This window comes from Siphateles boraxobius, unplaced genomic scaffold, assembly GCF_051911475.1.
Source record: "Siphateles boraxobius isolate OS27281-9 unplaced genomic scaffold, OSU_SipBor_1 3, whole genome shotgun sequence".
NCBI lineage: Eukaryota > Metazoa > Chordata > Actinopteri > Cypriniformes > Leuciscidae > Siphateles > Siphateles boraxobius.
In genome coordinates this window covers 6384797-6406694 of record NW_027508919.1, presented here as the reverse complement: position 1 = coordinate 6406694, position 21898 = coordinate 6384797, and the positions used below count along the sequence as shown (strand labels likewise).

Sequence of the window (21898 nt, the reverse complement as noted above, 5' to 3'; positions counted from 1 at the left end):
TGCAGTCTGCTTTCTATCCATCTATATATATAGCCCTAAAATATAACGCTAGGGAATGTTGTGTAGGCTTGCTCTGTTTTTTACACACAAGGTACACTTACAGGCGGAATATTTTCCCCATTTAAAAGTTTCACAATTATTGTTTTGTTTTTGTTTGATGAGGGTCACCTTAAAGAGGCAGATGGGTTGATATTGCATGATAAGCCAAATACTACTCCCTTTATCTCAATAACCCCCTTTTTGAAAGTGCACTATTCATGACTTTGAATAGTGCACTTCTACAATACTCTACTGTTACCTTAACAGCATTGCATATATATGTATTAAGGTAAGCACTGAAGCAGTTTGTTTGGTTGTCTGTTGCTTAACATCTTTCTGTTAGATTCTACCTCCAGCTTGATTCATACTGAATATATTTGGCACCGCAGTTTGGGCTAGCAAAGCAAACAGGTTTCTAATTCAGGGTTAAAAGAGGTGCTAAACCCCTTGAATTATTACAAGTGTGGAACGTTGCTTAATGCAGCATTTAAAATGGCCTTTGCCTGGGGTTTAAAATGATGTTAACCCCAGGGTTAAGCATCGTTAGTCTATGGCATCAAGGCTTAAGTGCTTCCTCTCGCATGTGGAGTTTAATGTATGTACTAATCATGTGTTTGCTGGCCGTATGAAAAACGACAGGTCTGCTTTCTCACTCAGTAAACAAACTACAAGTGCTAAAATAAATCACGTCAAACTCAAACATGTCCACGTTGACATGTAATTATTAGTTTGTCTCTTGCTAGCATTTATCTTTGGAGACTTAATCTTCTCTTGCTTTTTAACTAAAATCCATCAATACATTTCCTTGCGTAAATCTTTCTTCCTGATGCAATTGTCAGATGGGTGGCAGGTAACCAGAGCAGTAAAGAGAAAATATCCCACTCTAAATGACGTTGTTATTAGATTCGACATCCAAAAGAATATTAAATTGTGTTAGCAGAGCTTCAAAGATGTGGGATAACTCATATAAACTGCTCTGTGCTCCTGAGTAGGAGAGAAATATAGTAATGAAATATAAAAAAGTCAGATGTACTGCATTACAATTCATACCTTTTTAATCCATAATACTGGTTAAAGTGCCCTTTGACACACTTGGCAGCACAGAGTCATTAAATCCCACATCAATGGGCATAAATCATCTTGCCAATCGCAATAAAAGGGCACTGCCTAAAACACCTTCTAGTTCCTGTACAAACAGCAAGTTCTCATCGGGGCAGTTATCTTCAGAAAACATGTCACAGGCTCTTAAAGTCATCCGCCGTCCTCACTGTGACAAGGGCGACGAGTCGTTTCCTGTCAAATCTCGAGCTCTGGGTCACTGACCTGCTGAAAGCCATATTTTTCTGTCACAGTTTCATGATTTTAGCACTTTGCTCAGGGGAATTCGTAGTATTTTGAACTAAACGTTTACCTCAAAAGACTTCTGTTGCATGATGCATGAATCCTTGATGTGTCATGGGCGAACGATGTTGTATGTTGTTGAATTGATGGTGATCTGTATTGGGGACAACTTCAGTTGACTGTAGGAAAAAAGAAACTGTCATTTGCTGTCTTATAGCGGAGTCAAAATATCAAACAAATTACATAGACCTTCTTCACCACCACAATGAATAACGATCATTCCCTCCATATATCATAGTATCTGTCCAGATGACTTCTTTCACACCTTGAACATCTTCCAAGAAGCATTGCGAGCAGTTGAACATTTCAGTTCAGTTTCTGATCATGTTTTCCTGCAGAGCTGTTCTGATTAGATCCTGTTTATTTTCAAAAATACTGTACACTTTGAGCAATAAGATGCAGAGAATGTCAGGCTGAAAAACATCTTAAAGCAAACTGTTTTCAAGGAGATAAGAAAATATGTCCTTGGTGTACCTTTTATATTACATATACCACTGTCGGTATATGTCAAGATTTATTAAACATAAAACTGTCTAAAGGTAAGACAATATAATTGCAGTAGTCTTGAAGTAGGTCTTAATAGCGAAGCTAGAAATCTCCAGTTGTTTGGCCCTAGGTGAAACAGAGTGAATTTCTATTTAGTGCTATAGTATGGATTCAGAACATTTGAAATATAGGATACACGGTCATACGGAACACTTTTATTATAGTTTATGGTGTTTTTGTGTCTTTTTTGACGTTTTAAAGCTTCAATTGTCATTCATTGTAACTGCATGGAAAATCGCAACCAACACCGTCTTCATAAATTAACCTTCTACGGAGAAAAGAAAGTCAAATGGGTTTTGAAATGACATGAGCGTGAGTAAATTATCACAGATTATATTTTTTGTAACAAAAGATGGAGTATTTGAAAAGTTCAGATGCAAAAGCCTCTAAGTGCCATCTGAAAATTTATTCTAGAATGATCATTTTTATCAAGCTTGTATATTTAAGTTAATTATTTAACTAACAATGAAAATTACCCATTATTTGTCATTTAAGTGTAATTACTGAACTTAAATATACAAGCTTAATAAAAAATTAAAATTTCAGATGGCACTTAGAGGCTTTTTCGTCTGAACTCTTCATTTGCAGACAGGCCACAAACAACCCAATTTTTTTTTATATATCCTACCAAAATCTGCTTAGTTGTTTGTAGAATAAACACACCAGATCAATAAACAAACCAGATTTTTACTAACTCGATCCAAGCCTCCTTATGTGGTAAAATCAGATCAATATTGCCATCCACAAAACGCAGTCGTGTTGGCTACAGTTGTGTCCGGATTTATTAATTTCCGCTCACGTTGCATTCATTATGTACTGAACGAGCAAATGAAAAACGGTCTCGACACATATATGCATGAATATGTAAATAGTACAATAATGCTCTGATGTCTGATGCACCTCATGATTGCATTATCACAGTCAGATAACAGCTCGTGTGGTAAGAGCTAATGTGATGCTTAAAATTATAGTTCACCAAAAAATGACAATTCTGATGTCCTATAATCTTATTTAATTCTAAACCTGACTTATTTTAATCTGCGGAAAACAAATGAAGATATTTCAAAAAACATTAGGGACCGAATTTTGTGTTCTGTCGAAAAAAGTAAGTCATATTTATGGGGCCAGAATTGTTGCATTATTACAAATAAATAGATTGCTCTATGTGGCCGTTATCTGATTGGCTTGAGTAAACGGTGGGTGTAGTCCACTTATTTGTGGATTTGTCTGTACGTCGACGCTAAAGTGTTTCAAAATCCACAAATGTGTGAGGGGATTTACAAATGCACAAGAAGCAATTCACAAATGCGTGCAGCGATTTACAAATGCACAGAAAGCGGTTCATAAAGAAATCCCAGGCAGGGTTGTGTTTGTGATATAAAACACATTTGTAAAAAAAAAAAAATATATATATATATTTTATATTTTTTTATATTTATTTGTGAGTTTTATAATTTGTTGTGAAACCATTTACATTTATTTGTGGATCTTTATCTATTTATTTGTGAATTTGATAAATTTTTGTGAATCTCTTTACATTTGTTTTTGAATCTCAATCTATTTATTTGGAATAATGCAACAATTCTAACCCCATACATATTGGTCTGGAACAACATAATGGTGAGTAAAATGATGAAAGAATTTTCAATTTCATGTGATCATGGGATACGGCGGTTCACTCACAGGACTGTAACACAGCAATGTTCTCCAGACTCATGTAGGCGGCTCTGTTTGACGACTCAACTATGATAAAACATAGGTTTCCATGGTAACTTGCAGACTCCACTGGCTGCCAAAGCAGAATTATAGCTGAAGAGGAACAACACAAGGTTGAAAAACTACAGAAAGATTAAAAAAAGAATACAATCATGTAAACTTACATGTATATGTATATGGAATATGCAGTGGGACTTAATTTGACAGGAACCGTGTTGTAGATGTTGTAGAGTGATGTTTCGATTTAAAAATATATTTTACATGTGTGCATTCGTCAAGCTCAGGCTACAGAAAGACACATAGGTGAGCTTTGTGACACATCCTTTGCTCTGCTGGGTGTTACTCATTCGACATGGAACAAGATATATAAAAGTATTTTTTTTGTCTCTGTGCATGAGTAACTTTGAGCTGTACCCTGACAGAAAAATGACATGTTGATTTAGTGTAAATAAGTGTGGGTGAATAGACATTTGCATAATGTTAAGCCATAACATATGAATTAGAAACGCTGAGACTTAGATTTATTTATAGATACACGTGTGTGCAATTTAAATGTGCATGTTTTTCCTTTGTTGATATGCAAAATACAAGAAAACCATGCTTATACAGACCATGCTTATACAACCTTGTAATTCATACCTGAATGCAAATATATTTATTACTGGTTCACATAATAGCTCACACACATGGTGCTCACACATCAGGTCAGGTCAGGAAGCAGACAAACTGGCTAAACCGACCGTCTGCTAGCGGCCTCGCGTCACCAAGGTCAGATAAATCCCATCACATAGAGCCTCTTTCACCTAGATATCCTCATATAGAGACTGTGTCTGTTCCCCGAATTTGGAAAGTCCACCCCCCATGATTACTATTATAAACATGAACCTCACCTGAAAGGCAAAGGGGGAGGTGTTGCTGTAATTTATAGTAATTGTGGCGAGGGGGGCGTGGTTTTGCGAAGTCTGTAGTGAGAGACGAGTCAGCGAGCTGTGCGGTGAGTAAGTGGGTCAAGTGCAGATGATGAACACCTGTGTCTGATTGCAGTGATTGGCGTGGAGACCGCATATAAGCTGCCGGGAATGAGAGAGGAGTGAGAGAGGCCTGGGACTCGCACGCGACTGCAACAGAGCACACTGGCAAACGGACTGAGTTGTTTCCACGAGAGAAGAGTGTTTGGACATTGCTGTAGAGTTTCACTACGGTGAAGGCGCACGAGCGCACCTTTTTTGTTTACTTTATTTTTGTTGCTAAATAAAGTGCGAGTCCCAATTCCGCGACCCTGTCTTCTTCCTCCTACACCCACGCTGAGGTTCACTACACTGGTGCCGAAACCCGGGAAGAAGAAGACTGCCGCCGCCATGCAGACCCCGCCAGGAACGCCATTTGCGGACCTCATTCAAACGCTCGCGGGTCTTCACAGGGAACAACACCACGCCCTGCTGGCCGTAAAGGAGGAGCAAGACCAGCGGTTCCAAATGCTTCTCCAAGGCCAGCAAGAAGACCGCGAGCTGTTCCGGAGCTGGGTCGACCGGAAGATTCGGGCCGTCCCCGATTCAGCTACGGCCTCGGCCCCGCCCCTGCCTCTCAATAAGATGGGACCCCAGGATGATCCGGAGGCATTCCTGGACCTTTTTGAGAGGTCGGCCGAGGCCCGGGGATGGCCCCGAGCGGACTGGCCCATGCGACTCATTCCACTGCTATCGGGAGAGTCGCAGATAGCCGCCCACCAACTGCCAGTCCAGAATCTCCTGGTCTATGAAGACCTGAGGCGCGCCATTCTTCAGCGGGTTGGCCGGACCCCTGAACAACATCGCCAGCGGTTCAGGTCCCTGACCCTTGAAGAGTCCGGCCGACCCTTCGTTATGGCGCAACAGCTCCGGGACTCTTGCCGCAGATGGCTGATGGCCGACGGAGGAGACGTCGAGGACGTGATCAACAAGGTGGTACTGGAACAATTCATCTCCAAACTGCCCAAGAAGACCGGCCAGTGGGTCCAGTGCCACCGCCCGACGTCGCTGGACCAGGCCATCCACCTGGCGGAGGATCACATGGTGGCGTGCCCAGGGGTCGGCGAGCCCCTTCCATCTGTCTCTCTCTCTCCCTCTCTCTCTCTCTCGTCCCCTTCTCTCCCCAAACCTGTCCCCCTTCCCAGGTCTCGTGGGGGGCTGATGCCCCGGCCGGCGCCGAGGTGGAAAACGGGGGCTCCGGCGGAGCCTGTCCCCGCATTCAGGGCCCCACCCAGGGGGCTTGTGTCCGTCGACCACTCCACCCCGATTCCGGCAGCCCTGCGCTCTCCACGCCAATCCCTTGACCCGCTTCCCGCCACTGGGGCGGCGGGGAGGCCTGGGCCGGCCTGTTGGTGCTGCGGGGACCCGGGACACTTTATTGACCGGTGTCCGGTGATGGAGGTGGGGACGCTGATCCGGGTTCCCGACACGCCACAGGCTGCCCCCGATCAAGCTGGCCTGTATCAAGGGGGGTACTTATCAGGCTTTGGTGGATTCAGGCTGCAACCAAACCTCCATTCATCAAAGCCTGATTCAACCTGGGGCATTGGATAACAGCCGCATGGTTAAGGTGCGGTGTGTGCACGGGGTGGTGGTAAGTTATCCTATAATGCCTGTGGTAATTCAATTTAGTGGACAAAAGCATAGCATAGAGGTAGCAGTTAACCCGCACCTCCGGCATCCGCTAATTCTGGGAACGAATTTGCCTGCTTTTAGTAAATTATTGGGGTCTTTATGTGCGGATGCCTCTTGGGAAAAGAAAAGCAAGGGAAAGACAGCGGTTGTTTAGGTGGGAGATGCTGAGCCGGGACCTCTGGCATCTGCTGCAGGGGAACGGAGTACTCTGGAGAGAACTATCCTCACAGAGCGCGATGATTTTCCCCTGGAGCAGTCCCAGGACGAGACGTTAAAACATGCGTTTAATCAGATCCGTTCTATCAACGGCCAGGTACTCCACCCAGACCAACCGCTCTCTTATCCCTATTTTGCTATTTTAAAAGATAAGTTGTATCGGGTGACCCAAGACACCCAGTCAAAAGAGGATACAACGCAGTTGTTAGTTCCTAAAAGCCCCCGGGAAATGCTTTTTCAGGCGGCTCACTGTAATCCAATGGCCGGGCATTTAGGTCAAACGGCGACACTAAACCGTCTCATGGCCCGGTTCTTCTGGCCGGACATTCACGAGAATGTGCGCAAGTGGTGCGCGTCTTGTCGTGAATGTCAGTTGGTGAATCCACCGGCCAATCCAAAAGCACCATTGTGCCCCCTTCCGCTAATGCAGGTCCCCTTCGAACGAATTGGTATGGACCTCATCGGGCCATTGGAACGGTCAGCACGTGGGCACCGCTTTGCGTTAGTCCTGGTGGATTACGCAACGCGGTATCCTGAAGCAGTCCCGCTCCGTAACATTTCTGCTAAAAGTGTTGCGAGCGCGCTCTTTGCGTTAATCTCCCGGGTGGGAATCCCCAAGGAGATTCTCACCGATCAGGGCACGGCGTTTATGTCACGAACTATTCGCGAACTCTATGAATTATTGGGCATTAAATCGATTCGCACTAGCGTCTACCACCCACAGACAGACGGATTAGTGGAACGGTTTAATCGCACTTTGAAGTCCATGATTCGAAAGTTCGTTCACGAAGACGCCAAAAATTGGGATAAGTGGCTAGAACCCCTCTTGTTCGCTGTACGCGAGGTTCCCCAAGCCTCCACGGGGTTTTCCCCCTTCGAGCTTCTCTATGGGCGTCAGCCCCGCGGGGTGTTAGACGTTCTTAGAGAAACTTGGGAGGACGGACCGTCCGCTAGTAAGAACGAAATTCAGTATGTCTTGGACCTGAGAACAAAATTCCACACTTTGGGGCGGCTATCAATGGAGAATTTGTTACGGGCCCAGGACAGACAGAGCCAGCTGTACAACAGGGGGACTAGACTTCGGCAATTTGCACCGGGAGATAAGGTGCTTGTATTACTCCCTACTTCTAGCTCTAAATTACTCGCAAAGTGGCAAGGACCCTTTGAGGTCACACGGCGGGTTAACAATCTCAACTATGAGGTAGTTCGAACAGATAGGGGCGGGGCACATCAAATTTATCACCTCAACCTCCTCAAAAAGTGGGTTGAGGCAGAGTCAGTGATGCTGGCGACGGTAGTGAGCGGAGAGGAGGATCTCGGGCCAGAAGCGAACACAAAACCACAATCTCTCGCGCTGGCTCTTGGCGGAGATCACCTCTCACCCTCTCAGCTCACTGACATAAAAAATTTACAAGCTGAATTTGCTGATGTGTTCTCTCCCCTGCCTGGTCGAACGGACCTCATTCAGCACCACATTGAGACGGATCCGGGGGTGGTGGTGCGCTGCCGCCCGTATCGTTTACCTGAACACAAAAAAAAGGTAGTTCAGAACGAATTAGAGGCTATGCTGGATATGGGGGTAATAGAAGAGTCCAGCAGTGACTGGGCGAGCCCGATAGTTTTAGCTCCTAAAACCGACGGCTCGGTCCGCTTCTGTGTGGACTATAGAAGGGTAAACGCGGTGTCTAAGTTTGATGCTTATCCAATGCCGAGGGTTGACGAATTGCTTGATCGGCTGGGTACTGCTCGTTTTTATTCGACACTGGACTTAACAAAGGGTTATTGGCAGATCCCCATGTCTCCCATGTCCAAAGAAAAGTCAGCTTTTACAACGCCGTTTGGATTACACCAATTTGTCACCCTTCTTTTCGGCTTGTTCGGGGCTCCGGCGACTTTTCAGCGTCTGATGGACAAAATTCTCCGGCCGCATGCTGCATATGCCGCTGCCTACTTGGATGATATTATCATCTATAGTAACGATTGGCAGCGTCATATGCAGCATTTGCGGGCTGTCCTGAAGACGCTGAGAAGCGCTGGGCTCACGGCCAACCCAAAGAAGTGTGTGGTTGGGCGTGTGGAAGTAAGGTATCTGGGCTTCCACTTGGGTCACGGACAGGTTCGTCCCCAAATTGATAACACGGCAGCGGTTGCGACCTGTCCGAGGCCTAAGACCAAAAAGGAGGTTTGACAGTTCCTGGGGCTAGCGGGATATTACAGGAGGTTTGTACCTAATTATTCGGACCTCGCTAGCCCGCTGACTGATCTAACTAAAAAGGAAGCACCAGATACGGTCCAGTGGACGGAGCAGTGTCAGCAGGCTTTCACCCAGATAAAGGCTGCTCTGTGTGGCGGGCCGCTTTTACATGCTCCTGACTTCTCTCTCCCTTTCATCCTACAGACGGACGCATCGGACAGGGGGCTGGGCGCGGTCCTGTCCCAGGAGGTGGAGGGTGAAGAGCGGCCAGTGCTGTACATCAGTCGGAAGCTCTCTAAGAGAGAGACGATGTACAGCACCATCGAAAAAGAATGTTTAGCCATCAGGTGGGCTGTTCTCACCCTCCGCTACTACCTCCTGGGGCGGGAGTTCACCCTCTGTTCGGACCACGCTCCCCTGCAGTGGCTCCACCACATGAAGGATACTAACACGCGGATCACCCGTTGGTATCTAGCTTTACAGCCTTTTAAATTCCAGGTGGTCCACAGGCCGGGTGCACAGATGGCTGTGGCTGACTTCCTCTCCAGGAGGGGGAGGGAGGAGGGGGAGGCTACAGGCCGGACGGCTCCCCGGCCTGAGTCGGGCGGTGGGGGTATGTGGCGAGGGGGGCGTGGTTTTGCGAAGTCTGTAGTGAGAGACGAGTCAGCGAGCTGTGCGGTGAGTAAGTGGGTCAAGTGCAGATGATGAACACCTGTGTCTGATTGCAGTGATTGGCGTGGAGACCGCATATAAGCTGCCGGGAATGAGAGAGGAGTGAGAGAGGCCTGGGACTCGCACGCGACTGCAACAGAGCACACTGGCAAACGGACTGAGTTGTTTCCACGAGAGAAGAGTGTTTGGACATTGCTGTAGAGTTTCACTACGGTGAAGGCGCAAGAGCGCACCTTTTTTGTTTACTTTATTTTTGTTGCTAAATAAAGTGCGAGTCCCAATTCCGCCGACCCTGTCTTCTTCTTCCTACACCCACGCTGAGGTTCACTACAGTAATATTTTCAAAACCACTAAAAAATCTAGTTTTAAATATACTTCTTTTGAAGTGTTGGTGGTTAATGTAAAAATATATAATGTAAACGATACTTTATACAGGCCACCAGGGCACCATAAAGATTTTATCAAAGAATTTGCTGACTTTCTATCAGAATTAGTATTGACTGCAGATAAAGTGCTAATTGTTGGTGATTTTAATATACATGTAGATAATGGAAAAGATGCAATGGGAGTGGCATTTAAAGACATTCTTAACTCTATTGGAGTTAGACAACACGTGTCAGGACCTACTCATTGTCGTAATCATACTCTAGATCTAATATTATCACATGGAATCAATATTGATGCTGTTGAAATTCTGCAGCAGAGCGACGACATCTCAGATCATTATCTAGTCTCATGTAAATTACATTTAGCCAAGGCTGCAAAGCCAACTCCGTGTTACAAGTATGTTAGACCTATCACTTCTGCCACTAAAGATTGCTTTATCAATAATCTTCCTAATCAGTTTCATCGTCTCAGCATCCCAGATAGCTTAGAAGAACTTGATATTGCAAAATAAACTTTTAACTCTCTCCTTTCCAGCACTTTAGACACAGTTGCTCCGTTGCGCTTAAAGAAGATTAAAGAAAATAGTCCAACGCTGTGGTACAACGAGCACACCCGGGCCCTTAAGAGAGCAGCCAGAAAAATGGAGCGCAACTGGAAGAAAACAAAACTAGAGGTATTTTGGATTTCATGGAAGGAGAGCTCGATTGCTTACAGAGAAGCTTTAAAAGCTGCTAGATCTGCTTATTTTTCAACCCTATTAAAAGAAAATAAACATAATCCAAGGTATTGATTTGAAAAAGTGGCCACACTAACGAAAAAGAAAGCTTCAAGCCCAGAAGTTTCCAAGAAACACAGCAGTAATGACTTTATGAACTTCTTCACTTATAAGATTGATAATATTAGGGACAAAATTATAACTATGCAACCGTCTACTACAGCATCACATCAGGGAGTGCATTATAGTCTCCCTGAGGTAAAATTTGATTCATTTGTTGCCATAGGAGAGGAAGAATTTTGCAAACTCGTTAATTCATCTAAATCGACAACATGTATGTTAGACCCTATACCGACTAAACTACTGAAAGAGATGCTTCCAGAAGTCATAGATCCTCTTCTTAACATCATTAATTCGTCTTTGTCTCTAGGATACGTACCAAAAACCTTTAAGCTGGCTATGATTAAACCGCTTGTTAAAAAAACGCAACTTGATCCTACAGAATTAGTCAATTACAGACCGATCTCAAATCTACCTTTTCTGTCAAAGATACTAGAAAAGGCAGTATCCTCACAACTGTGTTCCTTTCTTGAAAGAAATGCTATCTGCGAGGATTTCCAGTCAGGATTTAGACCGCACCATAGCACTGAGACAGCTCTCATTAGAGTCACAAATGATTTGCTCTTATCATCCGATCGTGGTTGTATCTCTCTATTAGTGTTACTTGATCTTAGTGCTGCATTTGACACCATTGACCACAACATTCTCTTAAATAGACTAGAAAACTATGTTGGCATTAGTGGAATTGCATTAGCATGGTTTAAATCATATTTATCTGACCGCTATCAGTTTGTAGCAGTAAATGAAGAGATGTCTTATCGATCACAAGTTCAGTATGGCGTACCACAAGGCTCAGTACTAGGACCGCTGCTGTTCACTCTGTACATGCTACCTTTAGGAGATATCATTAGGAAACATGGAATTAGCTTTCACTGTTATGCTGATGAAACTCAACTCTATATTTCTTCCAAACCTAACGAAACTCACCAATTCACAAAATTATCGGAATGCATAGTTGATATCAAAAATTGGATGACTAGTAATTTCCTACTACTAAATTCTGAAAAAACAGAGATTCTAATTATTGGACAAAAAACTTCCACACGTAATAACCTAGAATACCGTCTAGCACTTGATGGCTGCTCTGTTAAGTCTTCGTCGTCAGTTAGGAACCTGGGTGTGCTCTTTGATACCAATCTTTCATTTGAAAGTCATGTGTCTAGTGTCTGTAAAACCGCATTTTTCCATCTTAAAAATATATCTAAATTACGTCATATGCTCTCATTGACAAATGCGGAACAACTAGTTCATGCGTTCATGACATCAAGGCTAGATTATTGTAATGCTCTACTGGGTGGTTGCCCTGCACGCTTAATAAACAAACTACAGCTAGTTCAAAACGCAGCCGCTAGAGTTCTTACCAGAACCAGGAAGCACGACCATATTAGCCCGGTTCTGTCAACACTGCATTGGCTCCCTATTAAACATGGTATAAATTTTAAAATATTGCTGATTACTTACAAAGCACTAAATGGTTTAGCTCCCCAGTACTTGAGCGAGCTCTTAACGCATTATAGTCCTTCACGTCCATTGCGATCTCAAAACTCCGGCCAGTTGATAATACCTAGAATATCTAAATCGACTGCTGGCGGTAGATCCTTTTCCTATTTAGCACCAAAACTTTGGAACAATCTTCCTAACATTGTCCGGGAAGCAGACACAGTCTGTCAGTTCAAAGCTAGACTAAAAACACATCTCTTTGACCTAGCATTCACATAACACTCTATAGACTTCTATAATTCAATATTAGGCTGCTTAGATTAGGTCAGCCGGAACTGGGAACACTTCCCTTAAATCCTGATGTACTCGTTACATCATAAGAAGAATGGCATCTACGCTAATTTTAGTGTCTTTGTTTATCCCGAGGTTTTCCCGCAGCCTGCCGGATCCAGGCCGTTTCCAGATCTGACGAAGGACTTTCGCCTGGACCTGATGACAATGCAGTGCTGAAGTGCCAACTAGCCTCTCCCTATGGAGGTTCCCTATACCACTCTACAGATAAAGCGTTGTGGAATTTTTTGGTTCGCGTACCTACCCAAAGTGATAAGATAAAATAAAATTCTGAATCAAAATTTATAGACAAGACAAGTAGTTTGTTTAGGCATGGTTTATAAGGAATTACAAACCTGCACACATATATTCAAACGCACATAACAATAGAATCAATTCTTAATGCGCATGTGAACGCCATCAGCGTCTATCACAGGTTCACGTTTAAAGTCTGTTTAGAGAGAACGGTGTCGTCTTAGCGGCCCCTAATTTAATAACAAATGATCATTAAGACGGAAGTGAATCAATCAAAACTAACTTTAGCTGGAAAAAACATTTTTCAAGAACCACTATAAAACCAAACAAATCTCTGTTACCTTAAATTATATGTTTATCTCTGTAAAGCTGCTTTCGAAACAATCTACATTGTTAAAAGCGCTATATAAATGAGGATGACTTGACATGCTATCTGTCCATTTCATAGGTAAGTGATTGTATTCCTGGTTTTATTCAATTTCCACAAAATCGAGCTAATGGAAAGGGCATTCACTGCTGAAATGGTTCATGGTAAATTATTTAAATTTAAAGAACATTACGCCTGTAACCTCTGATCCTAGATCGGTCCATCTCCACATCTGTACCTCTTTACTCTTTTAGACAGGTGCACATTACAAAACAATTGAGTTTTAACGAGCTCCTGGTGTTTATACAGGCCCATCTCTGCCCAAGGCTTGCGTTCATTCATTTTAAATGAGCTGCCTAGAGAGATAACGCATTAATACTCATACAATGACTATATTCTCAAGCACAAAATGGTATTATAGTACTCTTAAGATCATTAAAAGAATGTCAAAGGTAAACATGTACAGTATGATAGATTACATCTAAAAGGCAGTAAATGAGAATAATGGTTTAAACTTTCCATCCCAGACTGATTAAATGTTCTTTTAATAAACCCCTTTATGGTGTCTAAGTCATATTAGGTATAAATAGTAATGATAATAATTATAAAACATAGGTTAAGTATAGAGAATCGTTCAATAGACTGACTGACTCAATGTGTATTAAAGTAATAACAAGTTATTCAGAATCAGAAACATCTATCTATCTATCTATCTATCTATCTATCTATCTATCTATCTATCTATCTATCTATCTATCTATCTATCTATCTATCTATCTATCTATCTATCTAACTTTAAAACTTTTAACTGTTTCAACAAACCTGCCTTTCTACTCAATGACAGTTATGTGAATTTATTTGAATTTCAATTCATTTTATTTTAGATTACAATCAAATTGCAATACTGCACCCTATTTGCTACCTCAATTCAAAACTAGCGATTGAATTGATTTTAAGACACTCTTAATATAATTTTTAATGGTGCACAACCCAGATAAATATTCATTTTATTAAAATGCTTCGAATAACAAGTGATAATGATCATGTTGGTTGCAATTCATGCAGTTTAATATTTAGTAGTTGTGTTGTGTTTACAGTCACAAGTTCAAGTTCTGTTGAATCTCATGGATAAACATCGGCGAAAGAAAAGACACTTTGGCTTTCTAGTGTTAACATGTCTTAGCCTGCGCAGCTTATAGAAAGCTTCAAAAGCTTCTATCCCGGTTAATTAATGTATTTTTGAGCTAGTGCATGCCTTGTACATTTCTGCTTATAGATATAGATGTTTGAAGCCTACCTGAGGAGTTTCCATCTACTTGATCAAGATCAGTGGCGGCTCGTCAGGGGAGGCAAGGGAGGAACAGCCTACTAAAAATTGAGGTGAAAATGGGAGAAGGACGATTTAATGTTAATAAAATTCCCAGTTATTCATTTTGTGTCTCAGAATTTGAATTTCTTGTTTTTAATTTCACCAATGTAAGTGTAACCACCACAAGCCTCTTCCCCAAATGTGCCGAATCTGCGAAACATGAGTCTGAGGGGATAGAGAAGGGGAGGGGAGCTCAATCCATAAGCTGGAGACTTGTGCCTCCGTAAAAAAAAAAAAAAAAAAAATTGCCAATCACCCTAGAGTATTTCACTTTCAGCAATTAGGAAGTTGAGAAATGTAACAGCAGAGGAGACTTGGCTCCCTTGGTATATCAACCAATCATCGACAAGACGTAAATTACGTTATATTAGTTTGAACTGCTACCGTTGATGTAACTATGGAGAGTAGAGATATTGAATATTTGATCGCAAACACATTTACTAAACTACCATTCAAACAACAGCTACAAATTAAAAATGAAGGAGGACCCCGTGCCTAATTTGGATATAGGCTACAGCAACCAGCTTCGCTAAACGGCCGAACAAGCTCTTTTAACACGGATATTTAAAAGGACAGAAGAATGGATTTTCGCTCTAAGTGATAGTCTAAGACTAGGTGAGTGAACTTATATTATATTGTCTTGATGTATGTCGTTTTCTATAAATATTCTGTCTATAAGTGACTAAAAAAGCCATTTTAAAGCAGTTAAAAAATCAGATGGCTAACATCTTGTGTGCCTCCTCTATTTTAAAACCCACCAGCCACCACTGATCAGGATAAGAAAGGTTGGACTCTATAGGGAACATTCATCTTATGCCTGATATTAAGCTTTAAGACACTCTAAAAACTTCTTTTAAAAGCAATAATTTGTACTCACCCTCGTGTTGTTCAAAATCCACAATATTTTTCAAAGGTGGACAGGTTTAAAGAATTTTCACTTATTCCTTTCATACAACAGTAATTCATATTGACCATCTCTGTCAAACTGTTGAAATGTAGTGCATTCGTCATCTGTTACTTTTTGGAGCTTGACAGAGATGGTCACTATCAGTTGCTGTTATATGGAAAGAATGAGGGTGAGTAAATAGTGACAGAAAATTTAAGTTAACTGGGTAAACTTAAAGATGCATTTCACAACCTTTTGAACACACCTGGTAAACTGCCTGACGAAAGCTTTTACAGTTGGTTGCAATTATAATTCGATAAACATTCATTTCATTTTAAAATGCCTTGCATTCCATCAGTTTGCAATGATTAGACGATGATTAATTGGATCATTAACAACTGTATCATTCCCCCTAGTGATCCGAGGAATAAAAACGTACTGTGTCAAAACCAATCCAGCATTGTTGAATCCATTTCCCTTCCTTCCCCAGCGTGTTTCACAATTAACACTCTCTGGATCGCGGCTTCGAGAGATTCGAAGAACATTGATGGATTGCTTTTGTGTGTGGAATTAATAACGCCACCCAATCTGGGCAGTGTCATTATGCCCGGGCTCTTCCTAACAGAGGAGAGACAAAGTAAACACATTTAATATTCATCATTTCCCTTCAGAGTAAATGAAGTGGAAAAGGAACAAAAACTTACGCTTGACTGTTATTTACATTTATTTGGATTAGGTAGAACATATTTATTTCACCTTTACTTCTCTTCCTCTCTGACTCCACATCAGGAGGTTGGGTGGTAGGGCCAACGCGGAGGTGTATTTTCAGGTGGTGGCATATGAGGACGCAATTAATCGAAGGCGATATTAGGGAACTGATGATGAATTGTAATTTCCATCTCTCCCTAGCTTTTTCAAAATTATTTGAAGTGCTTCTCATGATTCATTGCTATTTTATCCACTTATCACAACACTTGAATTTAAATGAAAGATATTATTTAATCACACATTTTCTGTATGCACTATTATGATTTTAGGCACTTTTTGCAATATGTTATTGTTTGAAAAGTTTAATGTCAGGTCATAGTTAGAAAGCCCATGATATCAAAACTGGAGTTTTGCTTTTACTTCATGAACTGTAAACCCAAACAGTGAAATTAACCAAATGAAATGCATTTATTTCACGCAAATATTAAAAGTTGAAAGTTTATTCTACTTAAAAGGTAAAAGTGAACTCAATAACTGATTATATTAAGCCGAACTTAAATTGAATGAGTGAAGCAGAGTTCTAATTCCCAGCATTTGCGTCAGACTGCATAAGGGAAATAAACAATGAAATTAAGTGTTATTTAGTGGGGGATTGCACAATATTAATATAGGGAGATGTGTTAGTGTGTAATCTTCTGTTATTTTGGGATTTATATGGTTTCTGTTTCAGTTATGCAGGGGTTAGTGAACAGTAGAGTCTGTGGTTAGGTCGAGGATGATTACAAATTTAAAAATGGATGGATAAAATTAAAAACAAATTGAAGCAAGAGTAATTAGATAAATCTAAATCCATAAAATTATCCCATGACGGAAACCCCTAAACAACTGCTCTTTATGAAACCTTTTATTCTAATGTAGTGAAAAACGTGTAAACTTTACAACATAAGAAACTGATTTTAAATTTACAAGTTAACTATTTCAATTTAAAGCAATCATTTCAATTATACAATTTTACTGCCATTTAAGTGCCAGAGTTTTTTAACGGTACTGTAAATTAATAGCACAGTATATTACAACACCTTACTATTTGTGCTTAACCCACAGTCCTTGGCAGGAATTGATACGTTAAACCTTCAAACCAATTTACATTATGTCCATATAGTCCACACTATACTTGTGCATTCTCAAAAAATGTTAATTGATAAGTAGGCTCACACTAATAACCAGGGTCCAAAAGAAACAGTCAAGCGCCAAAAGCAGGTAAAAATGTTTTTTTCTTTCTCCACTGACTTCCATGTGGCAGCACATGTGTGGACCATTTCTCCCATGAAGTAACCAAAATGCCAGTAATATACAAGAAAAAAAAAGCAATTACATACAGTATAATGGCCAATACGAAATATAAATATGTATATGTCTTAGACTGTTTCCAGCCATTTGAAGTGACTCAATAAGAGACACAAAAGATACAAGCAAACAAGTGTTGGCATCTACTACACTTCACACAGTAGACGTGATGAGATGAGAGTATTCAATGAACAGGGATTATAGGATTATCTCAAGTTTGCGTGGAAAGATATAATACATGAGTTTGAAGATACTAGACTAATGTTAAGCTCAGCAGGAACAAAGAACTGAGCACACACCAAAAATCCCAATGTCTACAAACAACAAGACAAACAGAAAATAACTACAAAAAGGTCAAAGTAATGCAAGGGAGGATTCTGTGGAAAAAAGTATCGTGAGAAAAGTATAAGAGAGAAAATGAAGGCTTTTAACTGCCATACAGCTGGATTTATTTCAGATTCGTCATGGTACTTCAGAGGCTGTAGCTGGGTTCCATTCGCCTGTGTTCATCCTCATAAAAACAGAGATATATATCAGAACAACTTTACCACACAGCAACTGACCATGGGGAGATACAAAGTCATGTGAAAGTAATAGACCTCATCAGTGCTGAAGTCATCCATCACTCACCAGACTCTAATCAAAAACCATTGACTCCCTGAGTAATACATAGGCCGCACAGCTGGGTTTTAATAACTGGGAAGTAAAATAATAATTTACAGTTATCGTCGCAGTGTGCATCTTAATCTGTGCTGAGATTTAATCATGGTTCTAAGACGCTTGGAGCGCAGAGATCAAACATATAAAGATAAAGCTGGACCTAGCACCACATTACAATGAAGCCACAAGTGTTTGCTGTACAACATAACAGAAGTACTCTGACAGCGAACAAGCAATTAAACTAAGACGCTTCCCGTCTCCAAAGACTTGCTGTCTGCTTTTAAAATTAAAGAGCTACACAGATGTTATTGTCAAACTATCTTATTACCATAAATGTTACAGTATTATGTTTTTCAGCTTACTGAAATGAGAAATGGAAATGCTTTTGAGCACCAGTCAAGTCTGGACACACTTGACTGAATTTGTGTTTCTTATGATCTTAAAATAAAAAAATAAAACTTTAAATGCTTAATTCATTTTGTATAAAATAAATTCTGTATTTGTATATTTATTCAGCTGTAATCTTGACAAAGAGTGGCAACTTTAAATAAGTACTTTTTTTTTGCATTATTTAAGAGTTTTATTATTAGAATCTTGGCTTTAGCAAAATAGAACAAAAATGGAAAGATTCACGAGAGGAAGATAAGGGGTCATATGAGTAGAGAGAGAGCAATTAAAAAGCTTTGAGGAAGACCAAAGAGGCGAGTTACAACCATCAGAGATGCTGACAGATCTGACTCTGAGTAGGTAATTCTAATTTTGATTAGGGCCAATCTGACACACTGAATCCAAACCATGTTCACTAAGAAACCCTATGTGTATATAATGTACATGTATAACTCCTCTAAAATAAGACACTAAATTCAGTTTATTAGAATATGCTGGAATAAATTACTTCAGCCCATTCTCATCCCAAGGCGTCATCTAACTGACGCTGTTGACCATGCTTCAACATCCGACGCACAAGGCACCCTTTAGCGTTAATATGAGACGCTAACCCTACCCAAGACCTAAACCTACCCATTCCGGAAGCGTCATGTAACTGACGCTAAAAACGGAAGCGTCATCTAACTGACGCTAAAGGCGGTAGATGACGCGCGAGGATAGGCGTCATCTACCTGATGCTAAAGGGTGCCATGTCCGTCGGATTTGGAAGCATGGTCAAAAGTGTGAATAAAATGACGCCTTGGGATGAGAATGCGTTGATTACTTAAGAGTGTTTATATCTATTATATCTTATGGCTCCATCAAAGATCTCCAATTGGACAACTACACCTATGCTCTGAGATAATTGTGTATCAAAGCATGATTTCCCCAAATTTATGAGATTATGATATAAATGTCAATGCTAAATGTATATGTAAATGTAATGCATCATCTAAATTGTAATATATATATATATATATATATATATATATATATATATATATATATATATATATTAGGGCTGTTACGGTTCACAAAATTCACAGTTCTGTTTGATACGAAACAGTGATACGATACAATAAAGAAAAATATTTTTTAAATAAATGTGAGTTTTCCTACATCTTTAAACTTTTAGTTTTATAAATGGGGGTAAACTTTGAAGGGTGAACATAATATTTTGGTCATCACATTAAAAATAACATTTAAATATGATAATATTTGAGTTTTGAAGTGCTGGAAAAAGATGTGTGATGTACTTGAAACTATTTTACTATTTCAGCCAAACTTCCATGGATTTTGGTCGGCAGGAAAAATGGTCCAACGAATCGTTCGGTATGTAATGTGTACCGATTACCGATTACCGGTGATTCAAACTTTTTTTCACCCTATGTCCCATATTACTGTTCTTTCTGGTGCAGAATCCAGGAGTCATGTGCAGTTTGCTGACCTTTAAATTGTGAAAAAGCTGACATCCGTCTTTGATGAATCAGAAGTGATCTTGAAGGGCAGCATTGAAACAACTCTGCAAATGACACAAGTGAAATGATGTAAGTGACATGCAAAGATATGATCCTTCCATCAAAAAGGACAGAAATATCCCGCAGGAAGACACTGGAGGAGTGAGGACCATGACCATGAGGATAATCATTGATATTCAGAAGGGGATGGAGGGTGATGGTATTTGAGAATCGTTCAGGCGTCAGGCCATTCACCTCTAATGCCAGAGACGATTACACGCTAATTGAAGCAATCTAGCCCTGCTACTAATCACAGTTAAAGGAACCTCCCTTTCATCACCTTGTTTCCCCGACGAGTCTATACAAGAGCACCTTTCACACTAAATCACAGAGACACCAGTAGGAATGTACAATATATACACACTGAGGTACGTGACCTTTCTCAAGGACATCATGTTTAACATCCCCTTTAAATGTATATATGTGAATTATATGATGAGACAGAGACATTTATAACTGTAGAGAGTGCATGATGATGTCACATGACCACAGCTCGGACATGATTCATTTAATTTAGGGCAATCCATGGCTGTTAAGCTTAGTCACTGTTCATGACAGCCAAAGGAAAATGGCTCTTTTTGCTTATAAAATGCAACAAGACAACATAAAAGAACAAAACATGACAGAAAATTAGTTTAGGTTAGATTGCTTTATCCTTTGTGCTGTAGAAAGGTCATCTTTAATCACTGACTGCTCAGGAAAACCTCTTTGCAGATATTTTTATTGGCGATATCCAGTGTTGTGCAAGTTACTTCCAAACTGTAATACATTATATATTACTTGTTACTGTTATTTAAAAGTAATTCATTACCTTACAATATTACTGTCTCAGAATTGTAATGCGTTACATTACTCCTGTATTACTTTTGAGTTACTTTCACCAAAATAACAATACAGGAGTAGAACTTAACATTCTAAAATAAGGCTGTAAGGATATGCCATATCCTATGAAACCGAAACGCGACACTCAGATCCACGAACCTGCAGAATCGCGACACACCCCTTCCAACTCCCAGCGTTATCCTTCCCGTCCAGATCCAATGCTACCACATCTTTAAATTACTATTAGTATTATCTGAAGTTAACTTAACATTATAAAATACGTAGACATACACCACAAAACTAGTTGAGGATAAATTATTTATAATAATATAAATTATTATTCCAGCTTTATGGACATGACATTTGCAGTCAAAACTTGAAATATAAATTCTCAGAAAATGCATTAATACCAAAATATTGAAACGTCTGTTTATCCATAGGCTCCTCCCTGAAAGGAGTCCAGACATTAGAAAAATATCAGTCTACACATGCGTTTTATATTTAATATTATGGAAATAGACAGTCATGCGTGAGAAAAAAATCTTTAACTTTTAGGAGGCAACGATTATTATTTTTTTTTTTTTTATTCTGTGAATTACACTGCGCAAATCGAAAGAAGAAGGGTTGGCTCTCCACAGAACATAAAATATTCATGTTATTTTATTTTTCGTGTTCCCATTTATGAGGAAAAAACAATGTTATAGACGTGACAGTTCTCCGTTACGGACGCGACCGCTCTGAAGCGGCACTAAAAGACTGCTTTAAAACTTTCACAGAGACCTTACACACACAAAGCCTTTCTTTAAAGTGAATTTCGTTTTGTATTAATTGTATCTTAATTTTAACCAATGTTTCATCAACCAATTGCCTGGATTTAAGCGCGTGAACTGGAGCGCGTCTCATAAATGAACCGAAACTCAGGGTATAAGTATAGCCTATTCACGGACTTGAAAAATATATCTATATTGAAATGTCTACTTGTAAACAGAACAATTCAAAACGAAAGAAAACAGACTGCTCTCTGCTTATGAAATGAAATGTGCATTTCTCTCTGGTGCATTCACATAGCCTACTGCGAAGATCGCGAGTCAGCATCGTCAACTTCTTCTTGACTTTATTAATA

The 21898-nt window shown here is 40.4% G+C and overlaps 1 long non-coding RNA gene and 1 pseudogene across 1 annotated transcript; one reads left to right on the top strand and one right to left on the bottom strand.

The window, feature by feature from the left end:
- Positions 1 to 1456: 1456 nt before the first annotated feature.
- On the bottom strand, positions 1457 to 19959 carry LOC143757087 (uncharacterized). The gene is made up of 3 exons (XR_013210389.1): positions 19884 to 19959; positions 14338 to 14408; positions 1457 to 1559 (listed from the first exon to the last, which is right to left on the bottom strand). It is a non-coding gene; the product is annotated as an uncharacterized LOC143757087 (long non-coding RNA).
- On the top strand, positions 5061 to 12367 carry LOC143756613 (uncharacterized; annotated as a pseudogene).
- Positions 19960 to 21898: the final 1939 nt, after the last annotated feature.